Source organism: Macaca fascicularis, chromosome 1, assembly GCF_037993035.2.
Source record: "Macaca fascicularis isolate 582-1 chromosome 1, T2T-MFA8v1.1".
Taxonomy (NCBI): Eukaryota; Metazoa; Chordata; class Mammalia; order Primates; family Cercopithecidae; genus Macaca; species Macaca fascicularis.
The window spans coordinates 155,639,248-155,654,179 of NC_088375.1; the positions used below are offsets into that span (position 1 = coordinate 155,639,248).

At 35.7% G+C, this 14,932-nt stretch overlaps 1 non-coding gene across 8 annotated transcripts in view; it reads left to right on the forward strand.

The window, feature by feature from the left end:
• Positions 1-5,105: 5,105 nt before the first annotated feature.
• Positions 5,106-14,932, forward strand: part of LOC101865577 (adhesion G protein-coupled receptor L4) — a 118,266-nt gene continuing 108,439 nt past the window's right edge. For 6 of the 8 annotated variants that reach the window (XR_010577600.2, XR_010577606.2, XR_006691266.3 and 3 more), the window contains exons 1-2: positions 5,106-5,203; positions 6,635-6,784. This is a non-coding gene — a transcript (adhesion G protein-coupled receptor L4). The remainder of the gene's footprint in view (positions 5,204-6,634; positions 6,785-14,932) is intronic. The other 2 variants (XR_010577603.2, XR_012429177.1) reach the window with 1 other exon arrangement.

Here is a 14,932-nt window from a genome sequence, read left to right on the forward strand (position 1 = left end):
AACTCGTTTCTCCTACTGTCTTGGAACTACAAATAATTTTTAAAATAACTATGTTGTGCTTGCTTTTTAAAAAACTAAATGCAAAAGATTGACCTTTGCTATATCCCATTGATGTAAAATACATCTGAAAATCTAAAAGACCTCTGAGACAGACAATTTCCAGATAGTCTCCAAAAATACAAATGTGCTTTTTTTTTTTTTTTTTTTTTTTTTTTTTTTTTGAGATGGAGTCTCACTCTGTTGCCAGGCTGGAGTGTAGTAGAACAATCTCAGTTCACTGCAACTTCCACCTCCCGGGTTCAAGTGATTCTCCTGCCTCGGCCTCCGGAGTAGCTGGGACTACAGGCACGTGCACCAGACCCAGCTAATTTTTGTATTTTTAGTAGAGATGGGGTTTCACCATGTTGTCCAGGATGGTCTCAAGCTCTTCACCTCATGATCTGGCCCACCTTGGTCCCCCAAAGTGGTGGGATTACAGGCTTGAGTCACCGCGCCTGGCCACAAATGTGCATTTTTGACAAATTTCATTATGCACTACTCTAGAAACTCTTAATTTATCCAATCAATCAGCACATTTTAAAATTCCATACACATCTCACTCAGGCACTGAATGAAGTGTCATGGAGCAAAACAAAACAAAACAAAAAGCCAAAAAACAAAAACTCTGTTCCTGACCTTCGAGTTCTAAGAACCATTAACAGACAAGCCCACTTTGGAAACTTCAGTCCTTCTCCATTCATGGGCATTCCTCTACACTGGGGCTACTGTTCCACTTTACTAAAGCTTTTCTTAATTTCAACATTGAGTATGTTTTAATCAAATTAATCTTGCCTACTTCATATGTAACTCAATTTTCCTCTTTTTTTTTTTTTTTTTTTTACCTTTCTATAGCACTTTGCCAACAGTACATTGTTAATGTTGATTTTGACTAAAAGTGAGTCATGAGAAACTCAATATTTTTAGGCGAGAAACTGTGGTAAATTGTCATCCTATTGAGAGTACTATGGGAATACAGAAAATATGTAGTAATGCGGAATTACCTAAATTAACAAATTGGTGGCAAAAGTTCAATAAGTTGGAAAAGTCAAATGATCCATAAGTATAGACTAATATTAAGAGATATACTTAGAGCGTGACAAACACTTGGAATCTAATCACATTATTGACGTCTAGGTGAGGAACTAGACACTGTTACAAAGGCCTCAGAAACGGGATCCAGAAGTGGCATTAGGTTCCTACTGTCAGTCACCATGAGCAGAATACATGCACTTTTGGAGAAGGGCTTTATGTTAACTATACACTAATTTCCTATATTTAAATGTGTTTAGTGTCCAAAGGTATGGATGTCTGATTATTCTTACATGTATAGTAATGACCTTAGCAGCTCACTATCATCTAGCAGGGCAAATACTGTTATTTTCATTTAACAGAACTGATCCCCAACAGGGTTAAAGACTCTACTCAAGATAAAAGCTAGAATTAAACATGGGCCTTCAGAGTGAATACTTTCCATTGCAAACTCCAACCTGTCCAAGAACTTTTCAAGGAAATCCTGTTTAATTTGGCACTTACAGACAGACCTAAGATAGAACTAATCATGGATCTGATAAGATCTAACATTGCAAGAGGAGTGTTCACACTGGTGTATTTCATCAAAGCCACAATCAGGTAGGTAGCTTAAAGTGGCTTAACTTCCATGCGTTATATTTAGACCAAAATCAAGCTCTAAGTGATTGTTGTGTATCTTTCAAAGTTAAACATACCGCAGTGGTACCCAAGGGAAAATTGTTAATAAAAGTTTAGACTGATAGTTCAATATTCCTTTGAGAATACGTTTTAAAAATATGCTTTTCTTTCTGGTAATTAAAACACTTTTTTGGATTGACGCTTTTTTTTTTTCTTTGAGACAGCATCTCTCTCTGTATCCCAGGCTGGAGTGCAGTGGGGTGATCTCGGGCTCACTGCAAGCTCCGCCTCCCGGATTCACGCCATTCTCCTGCCTCAGCCTCCTGAGCAGCTGGGAGTACAGGCGCCAGCCACCATGCCTGGCTAATTTTTTTGTATTTGTTTTTTCTTTTAGCAGAGATGGAGTTTCACCGTGTTAGCCAGGATGGCCTCAATCTCCTGACCTTGTACAAGATTCGCCCGCCTCGGCCTTCCAAAGTGCTGGGATTACAGGCGTGAGCCACCGCGCCTGGCCAAAACTTCTAAATGTTTTTTTGTAAGTAATGCAAGACAATGAAACCAAAATTATACATTGATTATCTGTATTTTCCTTTAAAAATACAGACTTCTTCAAGCAATACATTTTTAAGTGATTTTATTTTTACAAAGAGCAATATTAAAACTGTAAGCATGGGTAGGGCACGGTGGCTCACGCCTGTAATCCCAGCACTTTGGGAGGCAGAGGCGGGTGGATCACAAGGTCAGGAGATCGAGACTATCCTAGCTAACACGGTGAAACCCCGTCTCTACTAAAAATACAAAAATATTAGCCGGACGTGGTGGTGGGTGCCTCTAGTCCCAGCTACTCCGGAGGCTAAGGCAGGAGAATGGCATGAACCCGGGAGGCGGAGCTTGCAGTGAGCCTAGATCACCCATTGCACTCCAGCCTGGGCGGCAGAGCAAGACTCTGTCTGAAAACAAACAAACAAACACCTATAAGCATCATTAAACACCTTATGCTCCCCTATACACTATCATTTTCTTGACGAGGACTATGAATACACTTTTGCCTTTTAATAAGAACACACATGCAAAAGAAAAAAATGGGAAACTTTTTTTTAGATTCAAGTGTTAATTCACTTTTGCTAATTTTAAAGCAATGTCTAGGAAAAAGTGATATTTTTAAAGATTGGGCTGTATTTTATTATCTTTAGGATAAAATTAAAGATGAAGCAAGTGTGGCAGATATATGGAGTAAATTATTTTAAAAATAAGTGCTGTGTTTCAATTTATAGCTAATCTCAGAAAATAATGTATTTCTATATTTATGCCTTTTGAAGTTTGTTTCTATGTATGTACATTGAAGCTCAACTTCTTATAACTGGAGAAACTAGCTTCACATAAATAAATTCAGATCATTGGCATACTTCCACTTTCATATTACCAAACTGGGCTTATTCATTTTTTCTCCCAAAATTACTCCTCATCCTATCTTTTGTATCTTTGTGAATGGTTCCCACCTTCTCCCATTCATACAACTAGAAAACCTCCACATTCTCTTTGTTTCAGCCTTATCTCTCAATTTTACCAAGTCAAGCAGACATCAAATTTGTTTTTATCTAATGCTTTCTGTAATCTGTTCCTATCTCTCCATCACAAATATGCCTACTCTTGTTCAGGCATTTATAATCTATTTACTAAACTCTTCATGGTTTATTTTTGCTTCCTTGCCTTTGGTATGGCCTTAAAATCCATCATTTGGGTTCTTGCCAGTGATTCACTGAATTGCTTTTCAGTTTTTAAAAAACAAAAAACCCAAAAATATTTAGAAAAAAAAAGTTATCATCAGAGTCCAAAACTTCTTTTTTATGGCATTTAGGACTTTTAAATCACTTTTTCAAACTCCCCAAATAACAATATCTGATGACTCATCATTCTCGCAACAGCCTCCTGAGTGCGATGTCATTCTAGAAGCAATATAGAGAACATGGACTGTGAGCTTGTAGTCTGGGTTCGAATCAAGGCCAGTCACTTAGACCAGCTGTCTAAGAGCTGCTGTGGACTCTGAGCAAGTCACACAACACCTTTGTTCCTCATTTGCCTCACCTATTATGGTGCCACTCTCAGGAACTTTTGCCCACATTCACCTAGAAGGAGTCTGGGAAAATGCTATGGAGAGCCAGGTAAATGTGTCAACACATAAGCACTTGTGACTGCTGTTAATACATAAGTCACTTTGTAGTGTGTGATTGTGACTAGTTTTAGTTGTTTTTCCAGGGGTTCATAATCCCCCCGGAGTCCAGGGGCTGTGGCTGTTCATCTTTCTGAGACTGCCCTTTATACAAAGTAAATTTGCACTAGTCACTTTTTAAACAGAATAGGAATGGAATGTGACAAAGGTGATCTGACTTTTGAAAGGTAAAATGACTTGTGTTAATGGCAAAAATATTAGTCATTTCCTTTCTTTAAATCAACTTTATTTAAACTTACATATAATACAATTCATCTAACTTATATATGATAAAATGCACCAATTTTAAGAATACAGTTGGATAAGTTATGACAAATGCATGCACTCATATAACTGTCGCCTCAATCAAGATATAGAATATTATCATCACCTCAATTTCTCCTTGTGCCTTTCTGCAGTCAATCCCTCTTCTGCATCCCAACCCTGGGTAACCATTGATCTATTTTCTGTCATGATATATTAGTTTTCTCTGCCAGTTATTTTTAATTTTTTAAGCTAGAAATGTTTCCATGTTCCAACGTGAACAATATCTTTCTACATAATCGACTTGTATACTAACATACAAAGGATATGATGCACCAATTTTTCTGCGGGTGTAAGGAGGGACTACAGGTGAATTTTACCTCAAATTGAGTTGATAATGGAAAACACAATCTAACCTAGACACAATAGACTATATCCTTGTTTTACACGATGCAACCCTGAGTCCCAGCAAGGTGGAAACTGAGCACTGGCATGCCCCTTTGCATGGATTCAGGTTCCCTACTTCTTGACCCATTGTTCTTTAGGAAAATTTATTGGTGAGTATATTTTAAAAAGGCTACGTCTTGAAATTTAGGTGTCAGAGAGAACCCCTAAAACATATTGAGTTTTGGATGCTAGCTCGAGAGGGGCTCTCCATGGATCTCAGAGACCATGGCTTTTTAAGTACTCACTTTTAGGGTGTCACTCTGGGAGCTGCGCCTGGGGACAAACTGATTCCTCATTGGGGCTGTAACATTGCTCAGGGTCAGTGGTCACCAGGCAGGGAATAGAGCCCAGGTGGCGTGGGGAAAGGGAATGGGGGCCGGACGTGGTCAGCGGACTCAGGACTTGACTCACACACTCACACAAAAGAGGCCGGAAAGTGTCCGGAGGAAGCCGGCGCGTCACGGACGACGGATCCGGGACCCTGCCGCGCCCGCCCAGCGGCGCCCGGTCCCGGGTCCACAGCCGCACTCACCCCGCCGCGCTCTCCGCCACCGCCACCACCGCGGCCACCGCCAATGAAACTCCTCCCGCTCCTAGGTGAGTGCTCAGCGTCCCTGGTCGCCGAGGTCGTCCGAGGGGCCAATGCCTTGTAGGGGACGGGAGTTTTTAAGAGGTGGAGCTCACATGGCAAGTGGATTTGGCAAAATCTACGAGGAGAATTGACTTAGTACTTCTCAGGATGTTTTTCTCCTTGACCTTTCAACTCTAAAGCTGAATATTCCAAGGTCCAGGGAATGTTACCTTTTTATTCCTCTTGAGGAAGTGTCCAGCGTCCCCTTTCACCTTTCTTCTGTTCTGACCTGAAGAAATTTGGGAAATCCAAACCATTAACACCCATGGGAGGCTTCCTGGCATTTTAAGGAGATTGCCGAGCCAGGTTTGAGCTTCATTTTGACCATACTGTGCAGAAAGATAGTAAATGACATCTCTGAGGGTGAAATAATTCCGGCTTAGTCAGTATACATAGTTATTTGCCACTAGGATTTAGAACAGAATACTTAAGAATCTCTTGGTACCTGATAAGAACAACTTATGCTAGATGACTGTTTTCAGAACAATGACCTCATGCTTTATAGCTGTTGGTCCTCAAGACTCTTGAGAAGGTCTGGTAAAACAATAAAAAAGGAACCTCCTGTACTTTTCCTTATCTTTTCCTATCAGTCCACAACATATAATTTCCAAATGTATTTCAATAACTCTGATGTATAGTCTTGTTCTTTGCTTTGTTTCTTTTCTTTTTTTTTTTTTTTTTTTTTTGGTCACATTTGTGTGTTGTTCCATTTCTGGAAGATCATTCTTTGCCCATAATGTTGAGTTTGTTTTTTTGTTTTTGTTTTGTTTTTAAATTTCCCCTAATGGAAAAAAATAGTGAAATAAATTTTATTATGAATAATTGAATTGAAAACCATTGAAATTGAAAACAATTGAAGTTGAAAACAATCATTAGAACACAGAAAAAAACAGCAATTGCATCTGTTCTCCTAGATAAGATGTCATCTTAAAATAACACAGATTTGAATTTACAAAAACCCAAATACTCAATTTACCTTCATTTCTACACAGAATTACTCCCAGAGGAGGGAAATTGCTTTACAATCAGGCAGTTCCCTTTCAAAGTATCTCACCTCAGAATGAAGGGTAACACTGAATCAACATGCTATACTGATGTGGGAACACAGTTTTTATTATAAAGCTGAGTTGTTTATTACATTTTAGCTTCGTTGAGATTTACTTGATAAAGGTTGAAATTGAAAAAAAAAAAAAAAAAAAAAGCCTTCATCTTAAAACCAAGTTTCACTTACTTGCTGTTGTGCTGTTACTTAGCTAAGTGCTCTCTTGGGAAAAATTTATAATCCATTTATCTAAATAGAAAGAGAGGAGAATTTATGTTTATTATACTCTAATTCAACAATGGGGAGAGGTGTTTCTTTTACTTTTTGAAAAGGTGTATTTCTGTATTTTATTTAGTGGTTTTTTCCACTTTGTTGAATTGTTCCTATACTCAAAATTGCACCAAGACACCTTGTCTCCCAAATGCAAAATGTGAAATACGCAATGGAATTGAAGCCTGCTATTGCAACATGGGATTTTCAGGAAATGGTGTCACAATTTGTGAAGGTAAACAAGCTTTAATACTTCTTTTGGATTATACTGTAAGATTAAATTCTGATGTGAATATTTTTCTGTCCTCCAGAAACTTGTTTTGTTACACAGTTTAATTTCATATATTTAAACAATGCTTAAGTAGCTAAACAGTAAGTTTGACTTCACTTGTCAAAATTTTTGCTTGTTATTGATTTTAAATGACTTCATGCATATCTTATTTTTTGATGCAAATATTAAAGATTTCCCTTTAACTCATGCTGGAGATCCAGGTATAGAGGGCATAGTCAACAGCTTTGGGAACAAAAGAGTTCATGAAATTTAGACTATACTGGTATGGATTGCCTTCATAGATCCTCTTTACTACTTGATATATGATACCAAGTATATAAGTATTTGTATACCTATATGGTATATGATACCTCATATACAGGTACTTGACCGCCTATATTTGGGGATAATATTAAGAGATTCATGGTTTTCTCATGCATACCCTGGGCATAGGAAATGACAAAAGAAAGAGAGAATTTTGAAAAGACATCATCTTTTGAAAAAGTAGATTATAATCATAGAACTTTATGCTACTGCCCAGAGACAGAATGCCAGAAAGCATCCTTGTAGGATGCAGTGTAGCCCATTGATTTGATCAGCAGAACACCATCTGATAATCAAATTTAAATAAGTTCGTGTCTGTAGGTGTCACCTTACCCTTAATCCTCCACTCCTCTTAACACACTCAATCTTTTTAAATTCATTTTCAGTAAAATCTAGTTTTAACTGGATCCGTAGACCAACATTCTGTGTAGAAGAGAGAGAAAAAAAAGTACTAGGTCATACAAATTAGTTTTAAAATATAATTAAATAGCAAGTTATAATTAAAGTTGTGTGGTGTTATGCATCTAAATGTATTTAAGATAACATGAACTTTTTTTAATTAGGCCAGAATATTGTATATTGTTAATATTGTGTATGTTTGCTTACAACATAAACAAGTTGTATCTTGTGATTGAATTATATAGACTCTTTAAAAAGATTAAATATGCAGTATTTAGTAAGACCAAACCTCATCATAATTAGGTTGAATGTTTAAAAAGTGTACAGCAAAGCTACAGTTTGCTTAATGGTGCATTAAATCGGGTGTTTCTGCTTGTGTACACAGCCAGAATTTGTAATATACTATTTTACAAGAATTACAAAATCCTTTTCATAAATAATCTTAGAAATTTATTGTGTATTTAATTGAATGGCATTATAGCAAGTGGAAAGTTGAGTGACCTTCAAAATACTGCATCTCACAAATTAGTGTGCTTTTCCACTAATCATTACAAATTGTACTACAGTACTTCATAACCAGAGTTGCCTTTTTGTTTAGATACTTTTCAATTTTCATGCTTACCATAAGTAACATCAAAATTTTTCACAATTTGGACCTTTAGCAACCAACCAGCTTATAATCATGTCTTTAATGATTTCTTTTAAAAACGCATCTTCCATTATCTAATGCAGTTGTTTTTCCCCCGCTGCCTAAGTCAATAACTAGCTAATGAACAGAAAATATTTTCCATTGGAAAGAAAATTCTCTAAGACCTTTTGGCCTGCAATTTATTTTCACACAGAACATAATTTGTAATGGGAATTTATTTCCTTCTTAGGTTCATGTTAAACTTAAATTCCCTTTCTGTTTTTAAAAAAAACTACATATACACTTGTTTTGATATTTATTATCTGAGATTTGTAGTGTCTTCTTAAAACTGTTTAAACAACGGTTTTCATCTTTTTCACCTTTTATTAATTCGCTGACAGGTTTTTAACCTTTTTTTAGTCAGGATAGTTAATATGCCTTTTAGGATTAAAACATTGCGTTCCCAACTGCTGAATAGTCTAGGTTATATTTTGAGTTTTAAGATTCTTGTTGGCATTTTTGTCTCTAAAGAGATTCCTCACCTTTCCTATCTTTCTCTAAGATTGGTATTAGGTCAAGATGAAATGACTGGACAGGAGATTAGCTACAGAGGATGCCTACTTCTTGATGAATAGAATTTGTTTTCTTTTATCTGTCTTCAATATCGCTGTTACCATAAAATTTATCTCTCTCAGAGGTACCAAAGAAATGTTATAGTAACAACCCAACCTCACTAAACATATTAAAAGAGCAAGTTTTGAAGAAGTAATTTATAATTTGTTTTGCATGGTCCTAAAGAAATAAGCTTTAATTGTAGTGAATTTATTTAATCATTTTTTAATTCAACAGATGTTTATTAAGCACTTTGATCATTATCATAATCACATCAATATTAGAATAACTAATATCTACTCTGTGCTGAGTCCAAAAAATTAATTAACAGAGGCCTTACAGTCAGACGTACTGATTAGGAGTACAGGCTGTGGAATCAAACAGACTTGGATTCAAATATTGGCTCTACCACTTGTTTGGTTGGTTGACCCTTCCTACTTCATTTTTATTCTACCTAACAGAGTCATTTCCTAATACACATAATTTATCATGTAACTCAGCTACTTAATACCTGCCAGTGACTCTTCCTTGTCAACAGGATAAAGTCTAGGCCCTTAACATTCTTACTTAATTCCCATTGCCTTCTCAACAAATATGCCCTCTGATATATGTCTGTCATGAAATTCTTGGAACTCCTTTAAAAATATCATACATGTTCAACTTCTAGGTTTTGGCTGATGAGTAAAGGAAATAATTAACGGCCAAAATGGTTTTTCAAAACGTTGTATGCTTATAAAGTAATATATGGGGAACACTTTTTGATGAGTAGCATGGAGTAAAGACAATTTGAAAACTTTTGAGATGTTTTGAGCAATAGCAAGCTGACTGTAATAAATGTATTGACTTTCAAGTTGTTACTTCTCATTTGGATGCATATGTTCCATTATTTGTTTAAATATAAATGAATTATTTTCATGCATTCATCTTATAAATATTATAAGTGGAATTATCATTAAGTGGAATTCTTCAGAATTTCACTTCCAAAGCAAATTGCTAATGTCTCTAACCCTAAAATAACAAAAATAAACCTAATATGTTACTGAAACAAATCCGAGAGGTAAGCCAGCTTGTTTAGAAAACATATTTATAATGCAATTATTATGCAAACATTTTAAAATAACCATTACAAAGCAGAAAAACAATAATCAAAAGATATCAGTGCATTTTGAAGAAGAGATCAAGCATTTTCCTCTTTGATAAAATATAATAATTACCTTGAAAAAATGAGAAAAAGGCAAAGCCATTTACTTATTTTAGCAATTACAATAACCATTGTATCCCCTTCATACTAGACATTTTCACAAAATGGTATATTTTCACAAAATGGTACCTCTAAGCAATTAGTATAATTTGCTTACCTAAAAAGATTGTCTATCACCTTATTTTTATCATATCCTAGTGAATTAAATAGTCTGCTCACCAAAGTTAGTCTGTTTATTCACTGAGATAGTGTGTTACACAAATAAGCAAAGTTGAAGTTCACAAATTGCTTTAAAATTGTATAAATATGGATCTTATGTGACAGTACATACCCAGAATATAGAGTTTATCCAAACTATCTGCTTCAGGTCCCTTTGGAGAAGCTATTTTTCACAGTAGCTTCTAAATATTTTCTTTCTTTCTTTTTTTTTTTTTTTTTGTCTTAGGCATTTTAAAAACATTTGTTTTCAGTTTTCATCAGACATTATCAGCTCTCTGGTAGTTCATCTGAAACTTTTCTTGTCCTTTCATTTTTAAGTATTGAAATTTAGGAGTAGTCAATTCAGTTGAGTAGTACCTGGACCAGCATTCCTAATCCCTCCCTTCCTCTCCTTCCCTCCCTCCCTTCCTCCCTCCCTCCCTCCCTTCTTTCCTTCCTTCCTTCCTTCCTTCCTTCCTTCCTTCCTTCCTTCCTTCCTTCCTTCCTTCCTTCCATCTTCCTTCCTCCTTCCCTTCCTTGCTTCTTTTCCTTCTTTCTCTCTTTCTTGTTTTTTAAATTACAATCCTCAAAAGGAGGTGGTTCCCGATTTTCAGGTAATATTTAAGGACTATTTCAAAAATTGCAAGTATATATCTCAATAATATTATATGTATGTTTTGCTTCATGTACAAGATATGTCACTAAAAATCTTAGGGAATTTTTACGTATCTCAGAGGAACTTCTTAAATGAATACTACAGCAAACTTGAAAAAGTATAAACTCAGATGTGCTACTGGAGAGTCATGTATCAAATTTGTTTAAAGAGAGGTTTATATTTCCTTGGGGTTTCTGTATTAAATGGGAAATGTAACCTCTTTAAGAAATTATAGTCTAAATTAACCCAGGGTTTACCTTCCAGGATCATGATTTCTGTAAACTTCATCCAAGTAAATAAAATATCTTGCCAATTTCAGAAATTCTTTTCTTTGTATTGCAAATATGACCTCTTTTCTCTCTTCACAAGAAAGGTTCTATGGTAGAGATACCTACCACTATAATTAGTTGGAACTTTCTCAGAAATATCCACTCAACAATATTACACATTCCATCAATATATAGAAAGAGGAAAATAAACCAATAATACCATTATAAAAACTTCCTTTAGGTTAATATTTGCTTTGAAAAGAGAAGGAAAGGGGCTTGTGTGATCTGAGTTTTGCTGATCAGTTCCACAGTTTTAAAACCAAAGACTTCGCTGATCCGGTTCATTAAGGTCAGTTTTACAGACTAAGTTTTAGGAACCATTTCTCCAAATCATCTTGCTTCATGTTTATCTCACAGGATAATTACCAAGAATGAATCAGATACAGCTAAGAAATTTCTTGAAATCTTAAAGTAGGGTTTAATATGAACATATGATTTTGGATTTTCCCAAGTAACCGATAATGAAACCTAATTAAAATTTTTCTTCAAGTAGAAGCCTCATTTATTTTTAATCAGTATTATCTAGATGGATTCATTGAATATTTAGAACCAGAAAAGTAATATCAAGTAACTAATAGGATGAAGAATGAAACTGAAATAATAATAATGAACACACAGCTTCTGGGTTCTAATTTTAAGAATAAAAGTTATGCAACATTTTTTACTAAATCGATCTTAAATAAGACTTTGCACAATATATTTTCTACTTATGCACAGAAAAATACCTTCTGGGTTGACTTTATTTGAATGTTGATTTTTTTTTTTCCAAATTAAGAATACCATTTTCTGTTTGCACTTCAGGCTCTGCCATCAGTTTATAAAGTTGATGATAGGTAGAAAGATAGATACAACTATAGATGTGCATCATATAATATGTATTAGTGATAAGGGATCAATGACAATAAAAATTGAATATGCTTTTCCTAGAGCTTGTGTTCATTTTGCATGCAAAGTGAACACAGTGGCTGCACCATCTTATATTTCCTGTTCTGCCATATATTTTGAAGCTGCTATGAATGTAATACTAAATAAAAATTGTATTCTAAATGTGGATTATCATACATTTTCATTCCTGTTGCTTTTCCATGAAAATTCTGGTAGAAGGGTGACCAAAGAAATAGTAGAGATAGCACTTCCAGTGCTCCCCCCAAAATCACTGAGTCCAAATTTTCCACTGTGTTTATTATAGTGCTAGTCTTTTGTCAATATTTTAAGATTGCAAATCTTATTTTGCAAAATTGATGACATTTCTGTTATTCTGGAAATGTCAGTTGTCTATAGTCCCAATTTTTAGGGCACCAGCACACTTCTTAGTAAACTCCTGGTTATTTTAGAAGTAGATTATCCAGTCTTGTACTTATCTGTGTTCCCATTATTTCTCTTCTTCCTTATTTACTCTCTTAAATTATTAAGTAAGTTTCAGGTTTGCAGCTTAATAAAAAAATTATATATTGATGTTGATTTTAGTGACTTCTGTGAGCTAGACACTATTCTAAGCACTTCACATGAATGTTTAAATTTAATTCTCACAATACTTCTCTGAAGTAAGGGCTGGTATTATCCCCAATTTATAGATTAAGCAATTTGCCAGAGAAAGTATATACAAACAATTGCCTCATATAATCCTCAAACTACTCTGTGATGTAGGTCTGCAAATAAAGAAAGTGAATCTCATTGAGATAAAATGAATTATTTTGGTTCTACCCCACCCCCATCAGCCTTTTCCCTGCTACATTATCAAAACAATCATATATATATGAAGATATTTTAAGAATCTAGCTGCGTGCAGTGGCTTATGCCTGTAATCCCACCACTTAGTGAGGCCGAGGCAGGTGAATCACCAGGTCAAGCGATAGCGACCATCCTGGCAACATGGTGAAACCCTGTCTCTACTAAAAATACAAAAATTAGCTGGACATGGTGACACATGCCTGTAGTCCCAGCTACTCAGGAGGCTGAGGCAGGAGAATTGCTTGAACCTGGGAGGAGGAGGTTGCAGTGAGCCGAGATCGTGCCACTGCACTCCAGCCTGGCGAGAGAGAGCAAGACTCTGTCTCAGAAAACAAAACAAAACAAAACAAAAAAACAGAATCAGTGCAAGTTTTAATATCTTGATAAAATGCGTAGGTCAGGCACAAGAGTTTAACTCCTGTTCATCAATTTCCATCAAGACAAGTGAATTTTTTTTTAAAAAAACCAATGAAATCAGAAGGAGGCCATAAGAAGTCCACAAATTACAGTGAAATTCTCAAAGCAGTGTCTAATGCCACAAAAGGGGGCACTTCAGTGCATATAAAGAACCCTGCGGCAAAGAAGCCAGCTTTTCCCTGTGGTGGGTATCCTGTCCTCTTCCCAGAAGTGAAGAGAAATGTAGGTGATTGTTTGAAACATTGTTTTCCAAAGATTACACAGATCGGGCTTTCTATTCCTCATTGTTTGTCCCCAGATAAAGGCAAGAAAATACTCTAAAAGAAAACTTGGTTATCTGCCTGGAAGCAACTCTTGAGAGTGAAAATTGATGCCTCCTTTCTGCCTTCTCCTTACTGATGTTACGTAGAATAATGCCTCAAAATTACTGTACCCATCTGCGTATACAGAGAACTCTGAAATCTCTTTTACTCCAGAGATAGTAATGGTTAGCTGGCAAAATCTGGAGCAAGTTACCTGTGATAATCAACATTGTTTTCCTAATTATAAATATGAGGGTCATTTAAAGATAGTCCAGTCTTTGAAGAAAAGTGAACAATATAAACACGTAGATGAATAAATAGAAAAATTTGCCTGAAAAGCCATACTTTTAGGTTGAAGAAAACACTCTGATTTATATGCTCAAAGACATTCTGGAAAATTTTGCATCCAAACAATTACAAAAAATTTGAAGAGGCTTCTATGTACAAAAGAAGTATCACGCCACAAAAAAATATTGCTTTGGTATAACCTCAAACCTTTGCATTGGTCAGCCTCTTCCAAACGCTTTCTCTAACTCTGCTTCTTTCATAGGAGGAGGTATCAAGATACAAAGCTGCTAAAATTGTCAGTAATGCATGCTAGTGCCCAAAAACCACCAAAAGATTGCAAATAAAGTTTCTCATTCCTGGGTTTTCTGTCTTGCAAGGGTGGTTGCCGGATAGAACAGGGAAGCTGCAAGTATTCAATTTATTTATGTCTCTATGGAAGATACACCAGGACAGCATTAGTCAAGATATTCTTGAGCATATCATCTCAGTACCATTCCCCTTTTCACATCTCGATTTCACTCCTTTTAATCGTTTTTGTTAATCTAGGTCCAGACCTTTTTCATATTCCTCCTGTGCTTTATCTCAAAGGTTAAACAAGGCGATCATCCGTGTGTTTTCTGACCCTAACTGCATGGTTTGCCTGTGATTTTTATATTGAAATGTCATTAATGCAGTAATGGAGTCCATACCTGGTAATCATTGTTGCAGAACCTCTGCTTTATTTGATTGAACTCAAACTCTTTCTGTGACTCACTTGTAACTTTTGTTGTTGCAGTAGTGTAATCATGTCTTCCCTGTGTTGTGTGTTTACCCCAAATGATTTCCTGAATTCATTGGCTAACTTGATTGCTCCTGCCAAACAAACCTAAAGTATTTTTCACCTCCTATAAAATATATTTATCTTCTGATAACTGATGAGATAATGTACAACAATAGGGCTGAAAAAAATCATCCCAAAATTGTAGCACTAAAAAGCGAAGATGGAATATAAGAGAATGAAATGGAAAATAAGAGCACAAAACTGAGAA